Raw genomic sequence first — 7124 nt, forward strand, 5'->3', positions numbered from 1 at the left:
AGGCGGTGAAATTGAAGACACTGAAGAGATGTTCCATCTCAAAGATTTTTGAGATGAAAGAGGATGTTGAAGAGGAGAAGTCGTCGCCGGAGATCGAGATGGTGTTGAAACATTTGTCGTTTGATGCTGACAAAGTTTCGATTACGGTCACAAAGTTTCAGTGGCTTTCGAAGCGGCTCGAGGCCTTAAGATCCAACGGAATTTCCTTCGATTCGATGAAATTCGATGAAGGAAACTTGAATTCAACGGATGAGGAGAAGGAATCAGAGATGCTTTGTCTTGCTTGTAAGGTTTTCAACACCGCAACGGTGACCGCAGCGAAACGTGCACATAGACGGTTTGTCTAGCAATCGTTATGAAGAGTGGAAACCTGTACCTACGTGTTTAATAACCAGACATGATGACTTGACATTTTGTTTATCACATCATCACTTAACGGATGTGAATTAATAGCAAATAGTAAAATAAAACGTAAAAACTTTTCAAATATCTCAGTAAAAAAATATATTAAACAGTAATCTTAAAATAGTATATTTTAAGTATCAAAAACTTAATTAAATAAAAAATTTATTATATAATTATTGAATTCATCATCACATCCCTAACAATTTAAAATTAGAGTTACATATTAAATTACTGTAGAAAATGTCAAAATCATGAGGAAGCCTCAATTATTCAAATATATAATGTAACATCAATCCAAACACCAAAAGGTTCTATTAATTACAGTTTATCATTACAAAATGATTGTCACATAACACCAAAAGGATTCAAGTTCCAATAATCAAAGATACAAATCCCATACATCATTTAGGATAGATTTAGTTGCAGAAGGAAAAAAGAATGAAAAAAATAAAAAAGATTCCCTTGAATTTGAATAGTAACTCTCCTCCATAACTAAACCACTCCTTACACGACACGAAGCATGGAAGCAAAAGGTTAGAATAGGCTATTATGCTAAGCAGATGTGACACACGAAGAAACCATAACCTCCTCCTTCTCCTGAATCTCCTTGCTGCACTTGACGATGGCTATTTTGGGCGTGCGCACCGCTCTGCCTCTAGCGGAGTAAGTCCGATACACTAAGCACCCTTTCCCTGACAGCAACTCTTGCTTCAACAATAGCCCTCCACAGCCTCGTAGCTGGCATAACTGAACCCACTTGAAGGATATAAAAGGCGCCTTTTAAAAAAAGAAAGAAACAAGAAGAGGACAACAGAGCAGAGACAGGACCAAAGGCAACTGAAGAGATTCAGCCTGCCTTTAAAATTTTAAATATGGTCCTACATTCAGGATCCACTTTTATCAATATATATTTCATGATCCTACATTCTGTTGTCTTAATTATCCAAAACGTCTAGATACATTAGCGCAGGATTTCAGTTTAACGTTCTGTCTTTCTTGAGTTTAAGTTCTCAACATGTAATTACACCAGATATTCAATGAAAGAATTTTGTTGTTAATCATAATTTTACTTGAGTGCCTTTAAAAAAAAAATAGTTTTACTTGAGTTAAGTAGGATTGCTTCTCCTAAAGTATACGATAGTTTATGTGAAAAAGAAAAACATTAACTTTATTTTTTTAAATATCATTTTTTCTCTTTGGTATCTGAAAAAAAAACATTTGAATAGTTTTACAAATTATTGGAAAAAACCTAAATCTCATATTGACTAAAGATAAAATCAAGATAGAGTGTATAAGTGAGGGACAATTCTTATCCCTTAAACTAGCTTGTAGGATTAAGTTAAGCTTAAATTCACATTTTACAAATTTAACAAAAATACTTAGCAAACATATTAAATAGGCTCCAAAAAAATCTTTTCGATTTTGGTCTCACAATTTATTGAAATACATCAACTTAAAAATTAGGATAAATTGCGATTTTGGTATTCTAATTTTGAATTCATGATTTTGGTCTCTTTATTTCTAAATCAAGACAATTAGCTAGTCTTCTTATTTTTTTTAGAATAAACAATTTTAATCATTATGTCAATTGATCATCTAAAGTCAAATATTAATCTTGATGTAGCATATTGGTGCTAATGTAATATTTATTTAAACTGTTGACATGATGCTTATATAACAATAAATAAAATAAAATAAAATAAAAAATCTTAGTAAGAATTAAATTCATAATCTTTTACTCAAACATAAAATAATAAATCATTAAAATGCATGTTTTATTTATTTAATTTATAAACACTATTTTGTAATATCATTAGTCAATAATTATTAATTTTTTTTACTTATAAAAACTTATAAATTGAAAAAATAGTTTACATATTTTTTATTTTATTTTATCAATTTATAATTAAATTTAATAAATTAATATATAAATTATTTACATCAATTATTTCATAAATTGATTTTAATATACAGATTATTTTTACTCTAATTATGAAAACCAATATAATTACATCAATTACTATGTAAATTATACAAATTACGCAAATTTTATTTCAATATTTAAATTATTTTTATTTTAATTATATAAATTAATAAAAATTCAATATTTAATTTTTATAGAGAACTTACATGTTAGTATTTTTGTTTAACTATAAAAAATTATTTTAATAAATAATTTTTTAATACCAATTACACAAATTAATAAAATTACATAAATTAATATCTAAATTATTTATAAAAATTATGTAAATTTATTTTATTATGGAAATAATACAAATTTTTATTTTAATTATAAAAATTAATATATTTTAATTTTTTAGATTACTTAAATTTGCATAATTTGTATAAATTACATGAAATAATTTCTAAAAATAATCTACATATTAGTTTATATTTTTTAAAATTATAATAAAATAAGAAAAAATTATATATAATAGTTTATTAATTTGTATTAAAATAAAATTAAATACATGTAAAACTAAATATTAAATATTTTATTTTAATTTATAATTTTTATAATTCAAAAAAGTTTAATAATTCTTGAGTAATGATACATGTAAAATAATATTTATAATATTGATTATATTGATTATAAATTTAAAATTATAGAATGAACAAAATTATAATTTAACCTAAAATTAAAATGATAAACATTCAGTACGTGGAAAATTACTTAAATTGGTTTATTACTTTAAGATTATTTAGAAAAAAATATAATAATTTGGAATTAAACTGGTACTTTATTCTAGCTTATGCCTTTGTCCCCGACATTGTCCAGAAAAAAAAAAAAACCCTCCATTGTATAGATTATAGAATCATATCCGTTCCAATAATTTACATATTGAAATCAAATCAGGTTAATCAGATACGTCAGAAGGCAGATCGATTGTTCATGCGCAAAACTACCATTGGCTTTTAGCTTTCACTTTGTTGCAAGTCATATATGTATCCCTGACTCACTAGGTCAAACCTGTCAATTAATAATTCAATTATTGATACCAACTTAAAGCACTTGCCTACCTTATGCAATTTCTAAAACAAAAATGGTTAATGTAAACCCAAGTGTTCCTAGACAGTCACAAAGAGAAAAGTATAAATCTAGTAATAAGATATGATGCGATAAGAATAAAAAATAAAATAATACTATCCCACTCAAACAAACAAGATTATGATTTAGAAAAAAAAATATCAGTTAAATGTATATATTATTCGGGTGTTATTATATTATTATTCTTTTTAAAATCTATGAAGAAAAAATTGGGGCTGAGCATATTTGATTCCCCTCCCCTCCGCCATCCCATTTTTCTTAAATATTTTATACTTAAAAAATATACCGTTTGAAGCTTTTCTTTTTCGCCATGAGGCTAACGGTTGGAACATACTGGTGGCATGTCCTTGTACCTCATTTCACACTCTTCGGAGAGTCGTTGTAGTGCTAAACGAATAAAAGAACAATAAAGGAAACAATGTTTAGTTGTTATTCTTAACAAAATTGTTGGATCATAAGTGTGAGATGAAATCTCATGTGTAGGAATAAAAAGTTTAAATATCATATAAATAAAGAAATACTTATAAATTTAAGTCTTAAGATTTTCGATGAATATAATGTTAAGTTCACTTAAAAATTTATGTAGTTATAGGTAATATTTATCCGGCGAAGGCTAAATGATAAATTTGCTAATTGTTAGATATGCTGGTTAAATAATACTACATTTTTAATGACATTTTTATAAGTCAAAGGATATGATATGTCTCATCTAAGAATATAAACCGATGACTACTAATGAGAAATCTCAACATTAGTAGTAGTAGTGGATTTTATATATAAGAAATAAAAAACAAAATAGATATTGACAAAAGAAAAGATATAAAGAATGACTAGAAGGCGCGCGAGAATGAAGTTTCAGCCTCATGATATTATTAGAGAATAATATTAAAAGTGAAGCTCATGCATGCGTGGACGATTGCCCAGGCATAAATAACAAGAAGTTGGAAGAACTAAGATTTTGTGGACCATAATTACTGGAGAAGGTGACACTTTGTCACTGGATCTTAGTTTTACTATTATATTTGGCTCCTCAAAGGTTTTAATTACTATACCCTCCCTCCAATCTCCAAAAGAGCATACAATGGTGAAATGAGAAGCAAAAGGGGTTTGACTATTGTGGGTAAGGGAGCAAATTAAAGTGGTGCTGTCCACATTTTCATGGCTGTTCTTTGTGGCCTTAAAATGATGGAAATAGATTACCCAAGTCTAGGCATTCACGCAGTCATGAATGTGGACCATCTGATTAGACGGTTAGTATTTTAAAGGTGTTTTTTTAAGTTAAATTTACTAAAACAATTTGTGAATCATTGGATCTTCATCAAACAGTTTTAATTATCTGACTGTGTGAATGCGTAAGTCCGTCGACTACAGGAATCCAGCTCCTAAATGATCAGTATCTACAAAAGAAGGGTTCAGACGTTAATTTATTGTGGCTTGTCCTTTCTAGCCAGCTGCAACCCATGAAAGCACTGCCACCTGAACTCTATATCTAGTAGTGTCAAATTGAACTAAGCCTTTTAATTTCAAGACTAGATAGATAAATAAATAAAATAAAACCAAAAGCATTTCAGAACTATATGAAATTAATGTGAACAGCACCATATATACTAGAGCATGCCTACATGCACCCTGGTTGCATTCATTTGTCCCCAGTCCCCACTTCTCCATCTTTGGGACTTAATTTGGCGTTTTTAAAGCTTTTTTTGTCTTTGTCTGAGACTGCTATCCAGGGAAGCTTTTGTTGGTAGGGGGGCCTTATGGAAGGTACGTAGAAATGATAGTGGCTTCTTTGTGGATCTTTGCCTTTTCCCTCTCAAGATAGGAATGAATTGTTCCACCCTTTTTTTTTTTTACCAAAATCCAAATCATTCTAATGGCCAAATTACTTTTAATTGATTAAAATCAAGTTTTAAAAACTAATCTTAAACTGTTTTGGACATATGTTAAAATTGATATTAACCATAATTTTTATTTAAACATGTACTTTTTTAATACGAGAATTAAGCTCTTAACAGTTAAATAAACAAACACTAATGATTATTTGTGTGAAATCAGGCAGCCTCTACCGTGAGTAAGCTAATGAATGGTGCATGAGTAAATCACAGTAGTTTAACCGTAGCTTCTATTGATGAATGAATAAACAACTGAGATTTATTACCTTGACTTAGTAATGCAGGTTGCTGGAAAATTTACTCTTTGATCCTTGAAATTTGTTTTGGAAAATTTGAAAATTGCAGAGTGGGGATATAAGCTGAGAAAGATCACGAAATAGGTTTGGAAGGCAAAGTACTGATCAGCTGAATATTTGAAGTCCAAATTATCATGTCACTTCAGGAAAAGGAGTTTGATGTTAGTTTTGGGAGCTACTAGGTGCTAGAAAGAATAAGGATCACCATCTGCATAAGTATGCTTTTAACTGAATGCGAGGTTTTTTTATTTATAACTAGTGATTGCTTCTTTTTAAAATTCTGCAGTAATGCAGTAAAAAAGAAAATCAGCATTAAGAAATTAGTTCATGGGGTAAATTTATAATGAGCTAATTGATTATGTTCTGAATTTTGTATCTAGACAAATGGTTCTGTTAGTTGTCCAAGAATAAAACTTAAAAGCTCGTTCTTCTTTTACTCTAATCTTGCAATTAGATGATTGGCATGCTATTTTGTACTGAGTTTTTTTCTTCTGTTTTACTTTTCAGGCACAGCAACTAATATGGATGGCAATCTTTGACATATAAGCCACTCTAAATATCACACCACTATTTGCTAGTCGAAGAAGTTTTATGTTAGTTTTGAGAGCTACTAGGTTCTGAAAAGAATAAAACAGAGCACTATATCTACCCAAGTATGTTCATAACGCGTGAGAATGATTTATCAAACAATTGTTTTTAGAAACACTATCTGTTTATCTTCTAAGAAAGATTACAATACTAAGAAGAAAGAAACAATAGTCATACAATATTTACTAAATGCAATATCCATCATTCAATGTTAAGCTAAATACAATAGTTGGACATATACTATTACCTAAATACAATAGCTATGTTACATATTGTTGCCTAAATACAATATCCATCATTCAATGTCATAGAACAGTATCTTCTAGTAGTTTGGCATCCAACAATAAATATCTATAGATGTTAAGCTTCAGACTGTGAAGAGTCTTGTAACAATATAATAATCAACAAGAGTCATGTTGATTATATATATTGAACTCCTCAAGCCCAACAAACAACCATATGAGTGGCCTTATAAGTTTTCTGCATATTGCTTGCTGAGTACTTCCATATTAATTAGTGCCTTGAAAAGAAGATATCTTCTTTTACACAGTTTTGTTGTTGCATACTGCATTGACAGTGAAATCTCATGGTGTGTCACTATAAAAGCGTATGAAAGGTGTAAGTGTAAAATATTCCGTATGTCCTTCAATATGCAGGCATGTCAGTTTTTATATCCACGTGATGACTAAGATGAAAACAATATGCAGGCATGTACCCAAATCTGTCTCTTGTAACAATTAAGAGTTCTTAAAAGGGCATCAGTCTAATATGGACTATTTCTACTGGTCACACTTGTTGAAGAGAACCATAGCATAGGACCATTAACATTCCAAATATAAGCTTAATTCAATGGTTTTTGTGAGCGTTGTGTAAATTATGCAGTTTTAAAACTTG

General features: G+C 29.2%; 1 long non-coding RNA gene across 1 annotated transcript; it reads left to right on the top strand.

Moving 5' to 3' along the window:
* Positions 1-4441: 4441 nt before the first annotated feature.
* Positions 4442-6752, top strand: LOC114371709. Its single transcript, XR_003658071.1, has 3 exons — positions 4442-4704; positions 5692-5858; positions 6150-6752. It is a non-coding gene; the product is annotated as an uncharacterized LOC114371709 (long non-coding RNA).
* The last annotated feature ends 372 nt before the right edge of the window (positions 6753-7124 follow it).

Source organism: Glycine soja, chromosome 2 (assembly GCF_004193775.1).
Source record: "Glycine soja cultivar W05 chromosome 2, ASM419377v2, whole genome shotgun sequence".
NCBI lineage: Eukaryota > Viridiplantae > Streptophyta > Magnoliopsida > Fabales > Fabaceae > Glycine > Glycine soja.